The 22932-nt window shown below is 41.5% G+C and overlaps 1 long non-coding RNA gene across 2 annotated transcripts in view; it reads left to right on the forward strand.

Moving 5' to 3' along the window:
* Positions 1-1705: 1705 nt before the first annotated feature.
* LOC132874916 (uncharacterized) overlaps positions 1706-22932 on the forward strand; it is a 28241-nt gene continuing 7014 nt past the window's right edge. For both annotated transcript variants that reach the window (XR_009651724.1, XR_009651722.1), the window contains exon 1: positions 1706-2249. This is a non-coding gene — a long non-coding RNA (uncharacterized LOC132874916). The remainder of the gene's footprint in view (positions 2250-22932) is intronic.

The following is a 22932-nucleotide window of genomic DNA, read 5'->3' on the forward strand; positions in this document are numbered from 1 at the left end:
TTGCGCTCGCTGACTTTTTGCTCGCAGTTTTGGCACAAACTTCACGTGTGGGTGGGCTGTCCAGGAATGCATTCCCATTGTCTAACTTGTGTTTGACTGACAGCTACACTCAGCCATTCCCCCGGAGGCAGTTGCGGCCATAGACATAAACAGACGCCGCATTCTGCGTAGAATCATACGTCATCCTCGCCGCCATATTGGATGTGGCAAAGTGAAGATTCTTCAACCAGTCCGTCTCTGGTATCGTAGACAGTAGCCGAGAATAAAGATGCCTCATTCATGTGCTGCGTTTAACTGTACCAACAGGTTTACCGTCCAAACGAGATCACATGGGATTACCTTTCACAGCTGAGACTGGAAAAATACTTTTCATTGTATTTGGTCATTATAACGTAATTTTACGAACAGATTTTTCTGACTTTGTGGCTAATATGAAGGATTTTGACAGAACAGGTCAGACAGTGAGGATCAGAGAGGGAGCTGTTCCTTCAGTCTCCCAGCTCATCTCCACCGGGTAGTTATAAGCAGTGAGAATTAGAGAATACAGTGCCACACTATGATGAACGTTTTTGAACGTATGATGAATGTTTTTAACCTTTCTGAATGTGAAGGAATCAGTGATGTATTTTGTTTTGGTATGACGTTAGAACCTGGCCGAACTCAGTTTGGCGGTCATTCAGCTCACTTTATTCAACGAGAGTAGGTCTGTGTGGTGACTCAATAAATAAAACAGTAAATTTTTATTTTCATTCACTATTTCCAGTTTTTCCACTATTTCCATCATTTATCATATTCAGTCTTGTAGGTTGGTTATTTTGGCCTCAGGTTTTGGTAGCTTGCTGCGGTATGCTGACTGATTAGCTTACCTGAGCTATTTATCACTAGTTTGCAGTGTACAGGGTATTTCGCACACTATTTATAACCATCACATTAAAAGTTGTGTTGTTTTGATGCCTGTTTTGTTTCCCAAATATATACGTGTGTCTTAATGGGTGAATAAAAGGCATCGAGTTAAATATTATTGTAGAAAGGGGCTTTATGAAGTTCAGTCCATTTACTTGCATTGGTTTACGGGGAAGATTTGCCACATCAGATATGGCGGACACTCTGACTTATCCCAGCAATGGGCCACCAGCTCAATGCGGCGTCTATGTTTATATGTCTATGGTTGCGGCCATTCCCTACTCGGATTCTGGCGGACTGTTTGACGAGTCACCGATCCATTAACGGTAAACAAGGATCGAGTGGACTTCAGTGGCGACTATGATATTAAATTAATTCAACAAAGTGTAAGTACGGGACAAATGTGCTGTATGTGTTGCAGTAGTACACATTATGCAGGTGTTTCGTGGCAAGTCAAATGTTAGCCTTAGCTCCACTACCCAATATAATAGCTGTCTTGCTAACGTTAAACACGCCTGCATAATGTGTACTACTGCAACACATTTGTCCCGTACTTACACTTTGTTGAATTAATTCAATATCATAGTCGCCACTGAAGTCCACTCGATCCTTGTTTACCGTCAATGGATCGGTCACTCGTCAAACAGTCCGCCAGAATCCGAGTAGGAAATGGCCGCAACAGCTTCCGGGGGAATCGCTGAGCGTAGCTGTCAGTCAAACACAAGTTAGCCAATGGGAATGCATTCCTGGACAGCCCACCCACACGTGAAGTTTGTGCCAAAACTGCAAGCAAAAAGTCAGGGAGCGCAAACGAGAAAGCTGGAATCGCAACCAAAATAAATTACGGCAAACAAAACTGAGAAAGACGCGGAACAAAAATAAAAGGTTTCTGAAGAGTAATAGACTGATATTTTGCACGAGTACACGAATAATTTGTTTGCCAGTCTAAAAAAAATTGACTTTTTTATTTTGATTTATCGTTTTTGTTTGATATTTCAAAATTATTGTATTAATATTTTGGCACAAAATTGATTCCATACACATGTAGTGTAACAATAGACAGGTCAAGACGTCGGCACCACCAAAGAAAAAACTCAAAACATCTAAAACTGGAGGTTGCTTTCTTCCCGAATGGACAGAAACATTCAATGGAATAATTATCGCTTCCAAAATGGGTGCTGAGTATGTCAACTGCACAATTTGTTGTCGAGACGTGAAAGTGTTTGCCTCTGGAATTCTCAAATGCATGTGAAGAATGGAAACCAGAAAAAGAGACAGCCGTCAATTAATTTCTTCACGCAAAAGCCAACAAAGGTTGTACAGAAATAAACCAGTGCATATATTAGGTAAGATCTGGTATTTTTATTATGCATGAAATATTACTATGGATTTGGTATGGAAATTATGGATTTCTTTACCAGGGAGTACAGGTGAGCGCCCTGAGGGGTTGACATGTATGCCTTTTTATCAAAAATTTCTGCTGAAAGATATTTATCATGTGCGGACCAAATTCTGCACATACATAAATTAGCATACAACATGCTAGCGTTAATGCGTTGCATTTCCTGTCAGCATTTCGACAAACCCAGCCTCCTCTGCTACGATTGGTTAAGCGTAACCAAACTAAGTATGCTATCCAATCAGCAGCCTCTTCTATGGGTCCAGTAACCAATCATGACGCAATAAACAAAGACCCTTAACTCATAGTAGCAAGCAAGTTAAACAGCTTATGTTGTACCGTTGACTTAAATATTATTCCAATATAATTTTTGGTGTCCGTTTGTGTTTCATTTGAAAAGCAATATTGACCACATCTAAAATCCTGACGCTTAGTCAGTATCGTTAGCCAAACAACTAGAAGCGATCTTCAAATTAATGAAGCTGGTGTCAAACGTTATAGCTTGTTTGCGCCACCTACTGGACTGGAGTGTGCAGTACAGCAGTCAAGGTTTGTGGTTTTTAGTATGCGGTCACGCGTCGTCCGTCCACAATTTACAAAAATTGCTTCTCCTCTTACAGGATTGATCAAACTCACAATGTTCCCCAGGTGGGTGTGCGTAAAAGTTGTCAAGTCGGTGGCACTACCTGTCATTAAACATTTTATGGGCGTTTGAAAATGGTGGGTGACTCGTCACACCAAACGCTACTGTTCGTAAACTGCTATGACATGTTCACCCAGAAGACTCTAAAGACATGTTGCAACAAGAATTGTTCACCAGGTGGCACCACCTGCTATGGATGCGGCCCCACAGGGGTCATATGCAATTTCACAAAAATCGCTACTCCTACAGGACTGATCGGATTTCAAACTCATACACAATAACAGTGGCTGGTATGAGCTCCAACCTCCATCCATCCATTATCTGTAGACGTTTATCCTGTCCTACAGGGTCACAGGAAAGCTGGAGCCTATCCCAGCTGACGACAGGCGAAAGGCAGGGTACACCCTGGACAAGTCGCCAGGTCATCGCAGGGCTAACACATGGACACCAGACAACCATTCACACTCACATTCACACCTACGGTCAATTTAGAGCCACCAATTAGCCTAACCTGCATGCCTTGGGAAACCAGAGCACCCGGAGGAAACCCGCACAGGGAGAGCGTGCAAACTCCACACAGAAAGGCCCTTGCCGGCTGCTGGGCTCGAACCCAGGACCTTCTTGATGTGAGGCGACAGTGCTAACCACTGTGCCACCCCGAGCTCCAACCTCATTGAGGCTATTTTTCCAGTTTCCCATTCTGTATCCCTTAAAAGTTAAACACTGCTGTGCCTATCTCTAAAGATTCAATATCCATTTCTCACAAACTATATTTTAATCAATCAATCAATCAATATATCTCTCTCTCTCTCTCTCTCTCTCTCTCTCTCTCTCTCTCTCAGTGGTTGTAGTCTTCAGAAACAACTGAGTTCAATACACTTCACATATCCACGTTTTCACCAAGTTATAACTTTGAACTTTACACCTACACCCTAGTACAGGTTTCCCCCAAGGGCCAAATTATGCATGTCAAGCCAAGGGCCAGAACGTCCAGGGTCAAAACACTGACACACCCATCAACACTGAAAAATAAACATCCTGGCATGCACACACTTTTTTTTTTTTATATCTGACTCATATATAATATGAGAGAGAGATAAAAAAAAACAATGACAGCACTAGTGGTACACAGCAGGAAAGGACTGAGTATCCTGAGCAAAGGTATGTGTGTCAACTTTTCGACAATGCCCTGACACACTGCATGTCTGAATACCAACAGTGACATTAGTGCTGACTGTTAAACAGTGCGCACATCTGCAGCATGTCCAAACAGCTTTCTGTATCGATGGCAGCATCTCTACAATCACATTCACAAGAAGAGTCAAGAGAGACTGTGAGCAAAGCGTCAGGTCAGACTGCAGGACATAATTACTTACACACACACAGAGTTTAAGTCTGTCACTTTTAAAATTTGAGGTTAAATACCACAATAACACGTCGTTGTCATCAGGTTCCATCCTCAGGTCGAGGGTTGGATGCAATAGTTCTCCAGCCACTTCTGTTGTCCTGAGCCATTTGCACTGCTTTGGTGTAACTGAGGCCTGTCCACCTACAGATGTTGGATGTCCATAAAATTATTGGCCTTGCTCTTTTCCATTAATTTTTCCCTATAAATGTGTGCAATGAAAAATATTGTGGTAGATAATATGCCCAAAATACTTGAGTTTCTTAACCTTCATCCTACCAAGTGGGGTCCATCTGGACCCCGCACCTATATGTTTGTTTGCCATTTTAAAAATATGTGACATACTGCCTCACCGTTTTATGAATTTGTCGGAATTTATGTCTTAATTAAAACACTAAAGCACCGGAAGATCAGCTTTTTGCATTGTGAAGGTATAATTAATTTGTTACTGGGGTCCAACCGGACCCCAGAGTAAAGTTTATCTGTCTTTCATTTTATAATTGAATAGCACACTGAAAGTTAACTTCTTTTATTTCTTTTATGTTCCATAATGAAACTACCAAGGCATTCCTTCTTGGGGTCCGTGTGGACCCCACTGCTGCAATAAGCACAGGCTGTAAAACAAAAGCCCTAAATTATTTTACAATTACTTTTTTGTTTTAAATTCTGTAAGAAAAGACCTAAGTTGTAATCCAGAATGTTTTACAGCTGCATGAGCTGCAAAAATCATGTATATAATGCCAATTTTTTTTGTGGCGCTATAATTTGCTACATGTATGCTAGTTATTGCAATATTATTGCAATGTTATTGCATTTATAATACATCACTGATATTCAGCCATAGTGGATTTTGTTCTTCAATAAAGTTATGTCTGTTTGCTGCATTGAATTGGTTCTTACTACATTGATTTCAAGGTATTCCCTCCTGGGGTCCATACGGACCCCGCCTGGTAGTTTGTGTATGTAAAATTGGCTGGTAGGATGAAGGTTAAGTGTGTTCTTTACGCCTTGGGCCCTTTAGTGTATTGCTGTTATTAATACAAGATGTTCTGAACAAAACTTATCTGGTGATTTTGTCTTTATAAGCTTTAATTTTAAAGAAAAGTATTGGGGTCCAAACGGACCCCACATGGTAAGATTAAGGTGTAAAATAGCATGGTAGGATGAGGGTTAATATATATATAATGTTCATGAGATGTTCTTCGATGTTAATCCTCTCTAATACCTCCTTGTTGGTGATTTTTGCTGTCCAGGATATTTGTAACATTCTCCGATATGCCCACATTTCAAATGCAGCCAGGCGTTTGCTCATTACAGGAGTGATTGTCCAGGTTTCAGACCCATATCTCAGAGTTGACCAAACATCACACTGGAGAATTCACTTTCTTGTGGTCAGTGATATTTTGTGAGATTGTAATATCTTTTGCATTTCAGAGAAGGATATTTTAGCAATCGCAATTCTCCTCTTGATCTCATCACATCTGCCATCATGTGTTATCTTGTGTCCTAGGTAGATGAAGTATCTCACTTGTTCAATCAGTGTACCATCTATGGTGATGTTGATATTTGGTTTTTCAGTTCTTTTGCTTTTTACCATAGCTTTTGTTTTCTTAGCATTCATCTTCATATTGAAGAGTTTCCCAACTTCATTCATGTGGTCAACCAATGCCTGTAAATCTTCCAGCTAGCAGTACAGTGTCATCTGCATAGTGAAGATTGTTGATCTGAATGCCTCCCATGTTCACTCCTTTGTCATTTCTGATGGATCTGAAGATACATTCTGTATAAAGGTTGAAAAGGCATGGTGAAAGCACACATCCCTGGCGGACTCCTCTTTTGATTTCTTTCTTGTCAGAGATGCTTTGATCGAGTTGAACTGCTGCTCTCTACATCCAGTAGAGGTTCAGTATAAGCCTGAGGTCTTTATCATCCACTCCAATGTCTTCCAAGCATTTAATCATTCTTTCATGGTTGACTGTCAAATGCTTTTTCATAATCAATGAAGCTTTCATACACATGCTTATCTATTTCAATGTATCTCTCACAAATCATCTGCATGTTGAAAATACCTTCTCAAGTTCCCTTTCCAGCCATGAAACCACTTTGCATCTCACTAATTTCCTTCTCAGTTTTCTTCCTGTTTCTCATAAGTATTACCCTTAAGGTCATTTTCAGTAGATGGCTCATCAGACTCAGAGTCCTGTATTCAGTGCACATTGCTGCCTTTGGTTTCTTGGGAAGTCTTACAGTGGTGCTTGAAAGTTTGTGGACGCTTGAGAACTTTCTGTATTTCTGCATAAATATGACCTAAAACATCATCAGATTTTCACACAAGTCCAAAAAGTAGATAAAGAGAACCCAGTTAAACAAATGAGACAAAAATATTATACAACCCCGATTCCAAAAAAGTTGGGACAAAGTACAAATTGTAAATAAAAACCGAATGCAATGATGTGGAAGTTTCAAAATTCCATATTTTATTCAGAATAGAACATAGATGACATATCAAATGTTTAAACTGAGAAAATGTATCATTTAAAGAGAATAATTAGGTGATTTTAAATTTCATGACAACAACACATCTCAAAGTTGGGACAAGGCCATGTTTCCCACTGTGAGACATCCCCTTTTCTCTTTACAACAGTCTGTAAACGTCTGGGGACTGAGGAGACAAGTTGCTCAAGTTTAGGGATAGGAATGTTAACCCATTCTTGTCTAATCTAGGATTCTAGTTGCTCAACTGTCTTAGGCCTTTTTTTGTCATATCTTCCGTTTTATGATGCGCCAAATGTTTTCTATGGGTGAAAGATCTGGACTGCAGGCTGGCCAGTTCAGTACCTGGACCCTTCTTCTACGCAGCCATGATGCTGTAATTGATGCAGTATGTGGTTTGGCATTGTCATGTTGGAAAATGCAAGGTCTTCCCTGAAAGAGACGTCGTCTGGATAGGAGCATATGTTGCTCTAGAACCTGGATATACCTTTCAGCATTGATGGTGTCTTTCCAGATGTGTAAGCTGCCCATGCCACACGCACTAATGCAACCCCATACCATCAAAGATGCAGGCTTCTGAACTGAGCGCTGATAACAACTTGGGTCGTCCTTCTCCTCTTTAGTCCGAATGACATGGCGTCCCTGATTTCCATAAAGAACTTCAAATTTTGATTCGTCTGACCACAGAACAGTTTTCCACTTTGCCAGAGTCCATTTTAAATGAGCCTTGGCCCAGAGAAGATGGCTGCACTTCTGGATCATGTTTAGATATGGCTTCTTCTTTGAACTATAGAGTTTTAGCTGGCAACGGCGGATGGCACGGTGAATTGTGTTCACAGATAATGTTCTCTGGAAATGTTCCTGAGCCCATTTTGTGATTTCCAATACAGAAGCATGCCTGTATGTGATGCAGTGCCGTCTAAGGGCCTGAAGATCACGGGCACCCAGTATGGTTTTCCGGCCTTGACCCTTATGCACAGAGATTCTTCCAGATTCTCTGAATCTTTTGATGATATTATGCACTGATGATGATGATATGTTCAAACTCTTTGCAGTTTTACACTGTCGAGCTCCTTTCTGATATTGCTCCACTATTTGTCGGCACAGAATTAGGGGGATTGGTGATCCTCTTCCCATCTTTACTTCTGAGAGCCGCTGACACTCCAAGATGCTCTTTTTATACCCAGTCATGTTAATGACCTATTGCCAATTGACCTAATGAGTTGCAATTTGGTCCTCCAGCTGTTCCTTTTTTGTACCTTTAACTTTTCCAGCCTCTTATTGCCCCTGTCCCAACTTTTTTGAGATGTGTTGCTGTCATGAAATTTCAAATGAGCCAATATTTGGCATGAAATTTCAAAATGTCTCACTTTCGACATTTGATATGTTGTCTATGTTCTATTGTGAATACAATATCAGTTTTTGAGATTTGTAAATTATTGCATTCCGTTTTTATTTATAATTTGTACTTTGTCCCAACTTTTTTGGAATTGGGGTTGTACTTGGTCCTGTCCTGGCCCAGATGCAGCAAAACTGGCCCAAACCATGATACTACCACCACCATGTTTCACAGATGGGATAAGGTTCTTATGCTGGAATGCAGTGTTTTCCTTTCTCCAAACATAACGCTTCTCATTTAAACCAAAAAGTTCTATTTTGGTCTCATCTGTCCACAAAACATTTTTCCAATAGCCTTCTGGCTTGTCCACATGATCTTTAGCAAACTGCAGACGAGCAGCAATGTTCTTTTTGGAGAGCAGTGGCTTTCTCCTTGCAACCCTGCCATGCACACCATTGTTGTTCAGTGTTCTCCTGATGGTGGACTCATGAACATTAACATCAGCCAATGTGACAGAGGCCTTCAGTTGCTTAGAAGTTGCCCTGGGGTCGTTTGTGACCTCGCAGACTATTACATGTCTTGCTCTTGGAGTGATCTTTGTTGGTTGACCACTCCTAGGGAGGGTAACAATGGTCTTGAATTTCCTCCATTTGTACACAATCTGTCTGACTGTAGATTGGTGGAGTCCAAGCTCTTTAGAGATGGTTTTGTAACCTTTTCCAGCCTAATGAGCATCAACAACGCTTTTTCTGAGGTCCTCAGAAATCTTCTTTGCTCATGCCATGATACACTTCCACAAACATGTGTTGTGAAGATCAGACTTTGATAGATCCCTGTTCTTTAAGGCCAAGTTTACATTAGACCGTATCTGTCTCATTTTCTTCGCGGATGCACTGTCCGTTTACATTAAACCGCCTGGAAACGCCGGGAAACGGGAATCCGCCAGGGTCCACGTATTCAATCCAGATCGTGTCAGCTCCGGTGCTGTGTAAACATTGAGAATACGCGGATACGCTGTGCTGAGCTCTAGCTGGCGTCGTCATTGGACAATGTCACTGTGACATCCACCTTCCTGATTCGCTGGCGTTGGTCATGTGACGCGACTGCTGAAAAACGGCGCGGACTTCCGCCTTGTATCACCTTTCATTAAAGAGTATAAAAGTATGAAAATACTGCAAATACTGCCCATTGTGTAGTTATGATTGTCTTTAGGCTTGCCATCCTTCCACTTGCAAGTGGTAAGTGATATGCGCTGGGATCACACACACAGCGGCTCAGTCCCGAATCACTGATTGTGCACTACACTCGCGCGCTCTGTGAGCTGCGCAGGGCTGGAGTGCGCACCCTCCAGAGGGCACTCGCTGTTCAGGGCGGAGTGATTTGGAGCGCAGGATGCCTGCGGAGCCGAGCATATCCGTGTATTGGTGTTGCTGTGCGCAGGCGAATCGTGTATTGGTGTTGCTGTGTGCACACTAATCGTTTTAAAAACGTTAATCTGATGATCCGCTGATACGGTCTAATGTAAACCCCACCTAAATAAAACAGGGTGCCCACTCACACCTGATTGTCATCCCATTGATTGAAAACACCTGACTCTAATTTCACCTTCAAATTAACTGCTAATCCTAGAGGTTCACATACTTTTGCCACTCACAGATATGTAATATTGGATCATTTTCCTCAATAAATAAATGACCAAGTATAATATTTTTGTCTCATTTGTTTAACTGGGTTCTCTTTATCTACTTTTAGGACTTGTGTGAAAATCTGATGTTGTTTTAGGTTATATTTATGCAGAAATATAGAAAATTCTAAAGGGTTCACAAACTTTCAAGCACCACTGTATAAATATTGACTCATTCATGTCAGCTGGTATGAACCCTGTCTTGTCGATCTTATTCACTAGACTATGGACAATCTTTACTCCATTTTCATCTAATGGTTTTAACATCTGAGTTGTGAATTTGTCACTACCTGGTGCCTTTATAATCTTCAGCTCTTTGATGGCTTTCTCTACCTCAGACAGCAGAATATCCTCACCTTCATCTCCTTTTATTGTTGGTTGATTTCCCCTCTTGCCATCACACAGTTCCTTCACATATTGCCCCCATCTGGCTTTGATTTCATTCACCTCAAAAAGCATTCGACCATCCTTATCTTTTATGCAGTCGGTTCCTTTTTGTTGTCTCTTCATGCCAGTTGTTTCCTTCACCTTCTTGTGCAGTTTTCTAGATTGGTGAGTTGCATCAAGGAATTCAATTATACTGCATTCTTAACTCCACCATTCATCTTTAGCTTTGTTACAGGTCTTATCAACTTCACACAATAACACACCAAAACATACACTACCGTTCAAAAGTTTGGGGTCACTTTGAAATGTCCTTATTTTTGAAAGAAAAGCACTGTTCTTTTCAATGAAGATCACTTTAAACTAATCAGAAATCCACTCTATACATTGCTAATGTGGTAAATGACTATTCTAGCTGCAAATGTCTGGTTTTTGGTGCAATATCTCCATAGGTGTATAGAGGCCCATTTCCAGCAACTCTCACTCCAGTGTTCTAATGGTACAATGTGTTTGCTCATTGCCTCAGAAGGCTAATGGATGATTAGAAAACCCTTGTACAATCATGTTAGCACAGCTGAAAACAGTTGAGCTCTTTAGAGAAGCTATAAAACTGACCTTCCTTTGAGCAGATTGAGTTTCTGGAGCATCACATTTGTGGGGTCGATTAAATGCTCAAAATGGCCAGAAAAATGTCTTGACTATATTTTCTGTTCATTTTACAACTTATGGTGGTAAATAAAAGTGACTTTTCATGGAAAACACAAAATTGTCTGGGTGACCCCAAACTTTTGAATGGTAGTGTAATTATTAATTTCACACTTTTAAAACATTTGCTTACCAAATGATTTAAGCTATAAATACCAAAATGTATTATTTGTTTTTCTTTTGGCAAACAGTGTAATTTGCTTTTAAACAGATCACTACAGTCTCGATGCATATCAAGCATGTCTGTTTATCATTGGCATGGCAATAAAACAAAACTGATCAGTCCGGGACGGCACAGTGGTGTAGTGGTTAGCGCTGTTGCCTCACAGCAAGAAGGTCCGGGTTCGAGCCCCGTGGCCGGCGAGGGTCTTTCTGTGCGGAGTTTGCACGTTCTCCCCGTGTCCGCGTGGGTTTCTTCCGGGTGCTCCGGTTTCCCCCACAGTCCAAAGACATGCAGGTTAGGTTAACTGGTGAACCTAAATTGACCGTAGGTGTGAATGGTTGTCTGTGTCTATGTGTCAGCCCTGTGATGACCTGGCGACTTGTCCAGGGTGTACCCCGCCTTTCGCCCGTAGTCGGCTGGGATAGGCTCCAGCTTGCCTGCGACCCTGTAGAACAGGATAAAGCGGCTAGAGATAATGAGATGATCAGTCCAGTTAGATCTGAAAGTTTCCTGAAAATTTCATGAAGCTTGATCCAGCCGTTTTCCTGTAATACCGTTTACAAAAAAACAAAGAAACATGACCAAAAAAAAAAATACTTCGCCCCCTGGTGGACTCCGTCCTGGGGCAAGGTAATAAATGTTGGTGTAAACGACTCACACAGCAACAGCAATAAACGTGCTGTAAATCTGCTCAAATAATCAGCTCTAAAATTCCACCTTGGGCGGCACGGCGGTGTAGTGTCGCCTCACAGCAAGAAGGTCCTGGGTTCGAGACAGTGGCTGACGAGGGCCTTTCTGTGTGGAGTTTGCATGTTCTCCCCGTGTCTGCATGGGTTTCCTCCGGGTGCTCCGGTTTCCTCCACGGTCTAAAGACATGCAGGTTAGGTTAATTGGTGGTTCTAAATTGACCGTAGGTGTGAATGTGAATGTTTGTGTCTATGTGTCAGCTCTGCGATGACCTGCTGACTTATCCAGGTTGATTGATTGATTGATTGATTGATTGATTGATTGATTGATTCCGAACAGTAAAGAAGATATAAAAACAAACAAACAACAAAAAATAAAAAATGCAATCATCAAAGCATCATCATAAACAAACAGAATAGCGTAGCCACAAGGCAATAACGTAATAATGTTCGGAAAGGATTAGGAAGAAGTAAATAACTTATCCTAACCCTCTATACCACCGTTAATCAAACGTCACTTTCCACCATAATAAACTGTATATACAAAAGAAAGCAAAATCAACAACAACAAAAAAAAAAACATACCAACATACCAAGACATACCAACATGGTATAATATCGACCAAAATCAAATCATATATACAAATACTTGTTATGCATATATACACACATACAATACATATATACAGTACATACATATACACCTACCTATAACTATACACATCCATAGATACACAGACACCCATATCCATATGTACCCATACCCACATATATATACACTTTTATATTATCGATAGCATGTTATTGTAATTCCTCCTCCCTATACCTCATAAAGATTTGTTCCTTATACCTTTTTTTGAACTGGTTTATAGTTGTATATTTCATGAGCTCCACATTCAAACTATTCCATAGCTTTACTCCACAAATAGAAATACTGAACATTTTTAACATCCTAGCACTGGGAATTTTAAATTTCAATTTCCCCCTAAAATTATAGCCCCCCTCTCTATCCGGGAACATTATTTGGATATTCCTTGGTACTTTAATTCATTACTTTGTACATTACTAAGGCAGTTTTATATTCTATAATATCCCTGAATTTTAAACATTTTGAATTTAAAGGAACAGTCCACCGTACTTCCATAATGAAATATGCTCTTATCTGAATTGAGACGAGCTGCTCCGTACCTCTCCGAGCTTTGTGCGACCTCCCAGTCAGTCAGACGCGCTGTCACTCCTGTTAGCAATGTAGCTAGGCTCAGCATGGCCAATGGTATTTTTTGGGGCTGTAGTTAGATGCGACCAAACACTTCCACGTTTTTCCTGATTACATAGGCAACATGATGCAAGAGAATTTTGTGTTGAGATGGTCAACACCAAAAGGTAAGTTGGCTGAACTCAAATTTAAACTCAGAAATCCTTGTTAGGTCAACAGCAATTGAGACAGGTTGAGTAAACTAGAATTTTCTAGGCAACATGATGCAAGAGAATTTTGAGTTGAGATGGTCAACAACAAATAGTACGTTGGTTGAACTCAAATTTCAACTCAGAAATCCTTGTTGACTTAAGAAGGATTTTCGTGTTTAAATTTGAGTTCAACCAACTTACCTTTTGTTGTTGACCATCTCAACACAAAATTCTCTTGCATCATGTTGCCTAGAAAATTTAAGTTGAGATGGTCACTTTTTTTTTTACAGTGTAGAACTTTTTTTCCAATAGGCCTTGGGTACTAAAGTTCTACAGGATTTCCATTAAGTTTTCTATAGGATTCCTTTAGAACTTGTTCTATAGGAATTCTATAGAATATTTTGACCAGTGACATGAAACAAGTTCAGTTACACAAATTGAAACGTGGCGATTTTCTATGCTATGGAAAGTCCGCACTATAATGACAGGCGTACTAACACCTTCTGCGCGCTTCGACAGCGCATTGATGTCTGAGCTCCGTATCAATGCGCTGCCGAAGCACGCAGAAGGTGTTAGTACGCCTGTCATTATAGTGCGGACTTTCCATAGCATAGAAAATCACCACGTTTCAATTTGTGTAACTGAACTTGTTTCATGTCACTGGTCATATAAACCTATGTAAACACGAAAAACGCGGAAGAGTTTGGTCGCATCTAACTACAGCCCCAAAAAATACCATTGGCCATGCTGAGCCTAGCTACATTGCTAACAGGAGTGACAGCGCGTCTGACTGCATCTGACTGACTGGGAGGTCGCGCAAAGCTCAGAGAGGTACGGAGCAGCTCGTCTCAATTCAGATAAGAGCATATTTCATTATGGAAGTACGGTGGACTGTTCCTTTAAGAATAGTGAATTAGTATGATCTCGGTAACCAGCACTATGAATTATTCTTATAGCTCTTTTTTGAAGTATAGTTATTGCATGAAGTGAACATTTATACGTATTTCCCCACACCACTGAGCAGTAATTTAAGTACGGTAAAACCAGGGAACAGTAAAGAATGCGGAGTGAATTATAGTTCAGGACATGCTTAGCTTTACTCAACACAGATACACTGTAAAAAATTTTACGGGCGGGTGTTGATTTGTTGATTGAACATAGATTTTACATATCATTTGACTCAGAAATGTAATTTTCACTTACAACCAACTAAACCAGGTCGGCCTAATACACTTTCTCTCATTGTGATATCATGTTGAGCTATCAAGAATTTTAACATCCAAATATCAAAGATATCCTTGTTGATAGAACTAGCTGCAACCTGTTGCAACGCTGCATGTTGGTATCCTTGTTGGTAGAACCAATGACGCATATATACATGCGCTGTATCACTGTAAAAAAAAAAGTGACCATCTCAACTTAAATTTTCTAGGCAACATGATGCAAGAGAATTTTGTGTTGAGATGGTCAACACCAAAAGGTAAGTTGGCTGAACTCAAATTTAAACTCAGAAATCCTTGTTAGGTCAACAGCAATTGAGACAGGTTGAGTAAACTAGAATTTTCTAGGCAACATGATGCAAGAGAATTTTGAGTTGAGATGGTCAACAACAAATAGTACGTTGGTTGAACTCAAATTTCAACTCAGAAATCCTTGTTGACTTAAGAAGGATTTTCGTGTTTAAATTTGAGTTCAACCAACTTACCTTTTGTTGTTGACCATCTCAACACAAAATTCTCTTGCATCATGTTGCCTAGAAAATTTAAGTTGAGATGGTCACTTTTTTTTTTACAGTGTAGAACTTTTTTTCCAATAGGCCTTGGGTACTAAAGTTCTACAGGATTTCCATTAAGTTTTCTATAGGATTCCTTTAGAACTTGTTCTATAGGAATTCTATAGAATATTTTTAGCAGGGACAACATACAAAGATGGTCAACAGTTGTGAGCTTAACACTTTGTGGCAACAGTTTGGAGAAGAACCACATATGGCTGTGATGGTCAGGTGTCCACATACTTTTGGTCATATTGTGTACATATAATCTGGTTGAACTAGACAGATAATAATAATAATAATAATAATAATATGATTACCCGAGGCGGCACGGTGGTGTAGTGGTTAGCGCTGTCGCCTCACAGCAAGAAGGTCCGGGTTCGAGCCCCGTGGACGGCGAGGGCCTTTCTGTGCGGAGTTTGCATGTTCTCCCCGTGTCCGTGTGGGTTTCCTCCAGGTGCTCCGGTTTCCCCCACAGTCCAAAGACATGCAGGTTAGGTTAACTGGTGACTCTAAGTTGACCGTAGGTGTGAATGTGATTGACCGTAGGTGTGAATGTGAGTGTGAATGGTTGTCTGTGTCTATGTGCACTGTAAAAAAAAAAGTGACCATCTCAACTTAAATTTTCTAGGCAACATGATGCAAGAGAATTTTGTGTTGAGATGGTCAACAACAAAAGGTAAGTTGGTTGAACTCAAATTTAAACACGAAAATCCTTCTTAAGTCAACAAGGATTTCTGAGTTGAAATTTGAGTTCAACCAACGTACTATTTGTTGTTGACCATCTCAACTCAAAATTCTCTTGCATCATGTTGCCTAGAAAATTCTAGTTTACTCAACCTGTCTCAATTGCTGTTGACCTAACAAGGATTTCTGAGTTTAAATTTGAGTTCAGCCAACTTACCTTTTGGTGTTGACCATCTCAACACAAAATTCTCTTGCATCATGTTACCTAGAAAATTTAAGTTGAGATGGTCACTTTTTTTTTTACAGTGTATGCTTCTTGATAGTTTCATTAGTATGTATTTTATATCTCATCTCATCTCATTATCTCTAGCCGCTTTATCCTTCTACAGGGTCGCAGGCAAGCTGGAGCCTATCCCAGCTGACTACGGGCGAAAGGCGGGGTACACCCTGAACAAGTCGCCAGGTCATCACAGGGCTGACACATAGACACAGACAACCATTCACACCTACGGTCAATTTAGAGTCACCAGTTAACCTAACCTGCATGTCTTTGGACTGTGGGGGAAACCGGAGCACCCGGAGGAAACCCACGCGGACACGGGGAGAACATGCAAACTCCACACAGAAAGGCCCTCGCCGGCCCCGGGGCTCGAACCCAGGACCTTCTTGCTGTGAGGCGACAGCGCTAACCACTACACCACCGTGCCGCCTTGTATTTTATATGTGATTTCCAATTAATTATATCATCTATTATTACCCTAAGAAATTTATTATTAGAAACTCTTTCAATACACCATCTATCTGTACATTTATTGCCCTATTTATTTTATAATTATTAAATAACATGATTTTTGTTTTAGACAGATTTTATGATTTATTTCGATCAAACCAACTTTTTAACCTGCACAATTCTGAAGAGATTGTTTTCTAACCCATGTAAATTTGTTCCAGAACAAAACATTTGTGTCATCTGCAAATAATACCATCTTAAATATCTTTGATACATTGCACATATCATTTATATAAAGAATAAACAGTTTAGGACCCAATACTGACCCCTGAGAGACCCCAAAATCAATATTCAAATGAGTTGAGACAGAGTCACCCAACTTCACAAATTGTGTCCTGTTGCTCAAATAACTTTTTATCCAATTTAATACAACTCCCCTTATCCCATATTGTTCCATCTTATTAATTAATATATCATGATTAATAGTATCAAAAGCTTTTTGAAGATCAATAAATATCCCAGTGAAATATTTCTTATCTATAGAGTTACTGATTTCTTCAATTGATTCCATTAGTGCCATCTCTGTTGATCTATTTGCTCTAAATCCATATTGACTATCACTGAGTAGTTTGTATTTTTTAATGAATTTATCTAATCTGTTATTGAATAGTTTTTCAAGAATTTTGGAGAATTGAGGAAGTAAAGAAACAGGTCTATAGTTTGTGAAGTTGTGTTTGTCCCTGGATTTATACAATGGAATTACTTTTGCTATTTTCATATTGCTTGGAAATGTCTCATCTCATCTCATTATCTCTAGCCGCTTTATCCTTCTACAGGGTCGCAGGCAAGCTGGAGCCTATCCCAGCTGACTACGGGCGAAAGGCGGGGTACACCCTGGACAAGTCGCCAGGTCATCACAGGGCTGACACATAGACACAGACAACCATTCACACTCACATTCACACCTACGGTCAATTTAGAGTCACCAGTTAACCTAACCTGCATGTCTTTGGACTGTGGGGGAAACCGGAGCACCCGGAGGAAACCCACGCGGACACGGGGAGAACATGCAAACTCCGCACAGAAAGGCCCTCGCCGGCCACGGGGCTCGAACCCAGGACCTTCTTGCTGTGAGGCGACAGCGCTAACCACTACACCACCGTGCCGCCTGCTTGGAAATGTACCGGTTTGAAATGAAAAGTTACAGATGTATGTTAATGGTTTAGAAATCCCCCCCAATAATAGTTTTCACTAGTTTCATATCAATATCATTACAATCTGTGGATATTTTATTACTACATTTATTAACTATATCAATAATTTCCTTCTCATCTACTGGTGTAAGAAACATAGAACAAGAATTCCTCTTTATAATATTATCTATACAATCATCATTTGTTACCGGATCAGAAATATTTTGATCTAATCTTGGTGCAACATTAACAAAAAAATTATTAAAACTATTAGCAACTACGTCCATGTTATAATTTTCAGTACCTTTGTCATTAAAGTATTTAGGGTAATGTATTTGTCCAGAACCATCTTTAATAATACTATTTAATATATTCCATATTCCTTTAATATTATTTTTATTATAGATTAATTTACCATCATAATCCTTCCTACATCTCCTTATGATACTCGTTAACTTGTTTTTATATTTTTTATATTTATTTTGTTGTACCCCGCCTTTTGCCCGTAGTCAGCTGGGATAGGCTCCAGCTTGCCTGCGACCCTGTAGAACAGGATAAAGCGGCTAGAGATAATGAGATGAGATAATAATCCTTCCTACATCTCCTTATGATACTCGTTAACTTGTTTTTATATTTTTTATATTTATTTTGTTGTACCCCACCTTTCGCCCATAGTCAGCTGGGATAGGCTCCAGCTTGCCAGTGGCTCTGTACAGAATAAGTGGCTATAAATAATGGATGAATGGATATTCTAGGTCATCAAAGGCTATGAAATAAGATTAGTGACATGCACTTAGGCATGGTGTGAGATTTGTTCACTCTTAATGCAGCTGTGTAGTGTATGGAATGCAATGCAAATCATGTAGTTTTAGATGGCGAAGCTCTGTATGTTGCATAGTTGATAACGTACGAAGGTTTCTGAGGTGGGTCTAGTTAGCATTGAAGTGGTTAAGGCAGCCAGACCTGTGCTGACAGTTTTCTCAGCATTTTCATGGACGTCACCATTTTCTTGATGCAGCTCGGTTCAGGAAACTCAGCTGCACATGGTCAGGTACAGCCACTGTGACCGAGACAGACAAACATTTTTAATAATAATTAAAAAAAATACTATAGTGGCATATACACATACACAGTGTCCATCAAGCAAAACTTTCTCTACATTCTCACACTTTCTCGAGAAAAGTACTCTATTCCTCAAACACGATCACGCAATCTGGACCCACCTCAGAGATGTTCAGCTCAATGACCCTGGAGCCGTCCTTATCCATCTCCTTAAAGACTCCTGTTTGGACAGAGATATAGTAGTACATTAACTGCAAAATATTTAAAAAAAACAGATTATGTATTTGTAAGGAGGTGTTTATTACACATTTATGGACGGAGTCTCCAGTGTCAGCACTTTGAAACAGTAAGTTTAAGTTTTAGGGGCAGAGGTATTTGCATTTTGTGGTTTCTTAGCACCATAGTGTAAATTTTCTTTATTTCTTACACAGGAAGGTAAAAGTGAACGACTTCTGTATCAGAGTTGCTACTATAACTAGTTTGTTTTTGAGACGTGAAGTTGATTATTTTCCTCAAACAGCATGCCGGACCATCATTTTACATCGATCCTTCCATAGATCATAAAATAATGCCAATCACCATCACTGAAATGCTTCTAGTCAGTGATCGATGGAGTAAAACAGGGCTGAGAAACTGAACGTACAAATTCACCCATACTAATAAACCTAATAACCTGGCAACTCGATGCCGATGTTTTCAAAATCACACTACTATACTACAACCCCAATTCCAAAAAAGTTGGGATGCTGTGTAAACTGTAAATAAAAACAGAATGTGATAATCTGCAAATCACAGAAACCCTATATTTAATTTAAAATTGAAAATAGTACAAAGAAAACATAGCAAATGCTGAAACTGAGAAATTTTTTTTTTTGAAATTTTTTTGTAATTTTTTGTAATATACACCTTTCACTACAACCCAGACACATCATCAGTGATGTAACCTGGGGCCATTGGGTGTTTCGGGTCTTTCAACATCATCCACCCTCGCCCAGGTGACCCAGCCAGGGGTGATCATTTCCCGGACTTGTATCTGGGTAGCTTGTGTAGTCCATGGATCACCCTGTTTGATCTACAGCCATCTGGATGCTTTCTCCACAGTATCTGTGATGTTCTTGATGGGTTTCTTGTTATGCAGTCCTCTGATCCCCAACAGCTTCAGGGCTCTGGAGAGTGACTGGCCGGTGAATCCACAGCAGCTGACCTCAGTGGGGTAGCAGTAGGTTCTCCATCCCTTGTTCCGGCATTTGGCTGCAAGCTCCTGGTATTTGGCCCTCTTCCTCTCAAAGGCCTCTACCATCTGATCTTTCCAGGGCACAGTCAGTTCTAGCAGGACCACCTGCTTTGATGCTTCAGACATAAGAACAATGTCCGGCCTGAGTGTGGTCACAGCAATCGTGTCGGAAAACTTGAGGTGTCTCCCCAGGTCGACCTTAAGTTGCCAGTCTGTCGCCAAGAGCTCCCCTGCTGGATTCTTGTGCTGTTGGGGCTTCTCTCTGGCCTTGACAAAGGCAATACCATACTTGGCTGGTTCTTGATGTCTGCTCGAAGAGATCCCTGTGCTGATGGTCTCTGCTATTGCCCTCAACACCTGGTCATGCCACCAGTGATAACGGCCCTCTCCCAGGGCTTTTGGGCAACTGCTGAGTATGTGCTCCAAAGATCCCCTTCCATGGCATAGCGGGCATGCTGGGTTTTCTGCCAGGTCTCAGGAAAGGAAGTTGGTTGGGCTGGAGAGGGCATCATAGACCACTGCAAGCCAAGTCCCCAGCTCTCAGCCAGTTTCTTGAAGAGCTGCTGTATCCCTCAGTGTACTGTTCAAGGTCTTTCCTAGACTCTTAACTGGTTTCTTGAGGATTGATGGAATCTGGACTCCTCCTAGGTAAAACCGGAACTTGTCTGTTACCTTCCCCTTCTTCACCACTAAGGATCAGGACTTGGCTGGCTTGAAATCCATCTGGGCCCAGCTGATGAGGTGTTCAAGGCCTGGAAGGATCCATCTGCAGCTCGGAACTGATGTTGTGGTCACCCTCGGGTCATCCATAAATGCTCTAATGGGGGGCTGCCACACACCTGACTTGGTGAGTGGACCTCTGCACTCCACCTCTGCTGACTTGACAAGCATGTTCATGGCCAAGGAAAACAAGATCACTGAGATAGTGCACCCAGTGATAATACCCTTTCTCCAGCTGATGAAATGCAGATGTTACTGTTCCAGAGGTGACTTTCAAACGGAAACAGCTGTAATAGTCCAGAATGAGGTCTCTGATCTTGTCTGGAACATGGTGTCACACAAGCGAGGTCTCCACCAGCTTGTGTGGGATTGACCCATAGGCATTGGCAAGGTTGAGCCACAGAATTGCCAGGTCACTGTTGCCTTCTCAAGCCTCTTGGATGAGCTGAGTGACTACTCCTGTGTGCTCGAGTTCTCCTCCTTTGGGATCCAGATGCCCTCTGCATGCCTCCACTGCTGTGCCACTTTTCCCATCCTCCAAATGACCTTGATGATTTTCCATAGCCGCTGCAGGAGTCTGGGGCACCTCTTATAGACAGCATATGGTACTTCACTTGGATCTGGAGCTGAGTTAGTCCTAGCTGCTTTGAAAACCTCCTCAACTTCTCTCAGGGTTGGCTCTTTAAAGGAGATACGCAGAGCCTTTATTTTTAAATAAATTTCTGAGTGGATAGTATCTCCATCCTTGACTCTTGTATGCTGCATAAATGGGAATAAAAATTATATATATATATATATATATATATATATATATATATATATATATATATATATATATATATTTTTTTTTTTTTTGAGAGTTAAAATCGACCACAAAATTGGCATTCGAGCTGCTGCGCTGAGCCAGCCATGCCTGAGTGCGTGACATCACAGCAGGAACCGGTTTTAAGGCCGAGGCCTTTTACAGCTATAGACCAAAGTCATATAAATAAAAATTTATGGTGAAAGTAAGAAATACCATTACCAACTTGCTCAACTTGGACTGATTTGACTTCATTGATTGTGGGTTGACTCTCATTAAAACAGGATAGGTGTTATAACTTATGCAATATACATGTACATGCATGCATTTTCACTGATAAAATGTAAAAGGCTAATTAAATAATCAGATGAACTGAGACAATCACATTCTGGAGCAAATTAAATAATCTTATACCGGTAACTTAAACTCCTCCTAGAACTGCCACCTTATTGTGGTGGAGGGGTTTATGTGCTTGAATGATCCTAGGAGCTATGTTGTCGGGGGCATTACGCCCCTGTTAGGGTCTTCCAAGGCAGACAGGTCCTAGGTGACAGGCCAGACCAAGAGCAGTTCACCAAAACCCCTTATGGATAACACTCAATCAAGGACCGTGATGTCGCCCAGTATGGCGCAGCCGGGGCCCCACCCTGGAGCCAGGCCTGGGGTTGGGGCTTGTATCTGAGTGCTTGGTGGCCGGGCCTTTGCCCACGGGGCCCGGCCGGGCTCAGCCCGCAGCGGTGATGTGGGCCCGACCTCCTGTGGGTTCACCACCTACAGAGGTAGCCGTAGGGGGCCGGTGCAGTGTGGATTGGGCGGCAGTCGAAGGCAGGGGCCTCGACGACCTGATCCCCGAAGACAGCGGCTAGCTGTTGGGACATGGAATGTCACTTCGCTGGGGGGTAAAGAGCCTGAGCTTGTGCGGGAGGTTGAGAGGTACCGGCTAGAGATAATCGGGCTCACCTCCATGCACAGCTTGGGCTCCGGAACCCAGCTCCTCGAGAGGGGCTGGACTCTCCACTTCTCTGGAGTCGCCCATGGTGAGCGGCGGCGGGCTGGTGTGGGCTTGCTTATAGCTCCCCAGCTCAGCCGCCATGTGTTGGAGTTTACCCCAGTGAACGAGAGGGTCACCTCTCTGCGCCTTCGGATCGGAGAGAGGGCTCTTGCTGTTGTTTGTGCCTATGGGCCAAATAGCAGTATAGAGTATTCGGCTTTCTTGGAGTCCCTGGGAGAGGTACTGAGAGGTGCTCAGACTGGGGACTCCATTGTTCTACTGGGGGACTTCAACGCTCACGTGGGCGACGACAGTGACACCTGGAGGGGAGTGATTGGGAGGAACGGCCTCCCCAATCTGAACCCGAGTGGTGTTTTGTTATTGGACTTCTGTGCTAGTCACGGTTTGTCCATAACGAACACCATGTTCGAGCATAGGGGTGTCCATAAGTGCACGTGGCACCAGGACACCTTAGGTCGGAGGTTGATGATTGACTTTGTTGTCGTTTCATCGGACCTCCGGCCCTATGTC

The sequence above is a fragment of the Neoarius graeffei genome, chromosome 27, assembly GCF_027579695.1.
Source record: "Neoarius graeffei isolate fNeoGra1 chromosome 27, fNeoGra1.pri, whole genome shotgun sequence".
Lineage (NCBI taxonomy): Eukaryota > Metazoa > Chordata > Actinopteri > Siluriformes > Ariidae > Neoarius > Neoarius graeffei.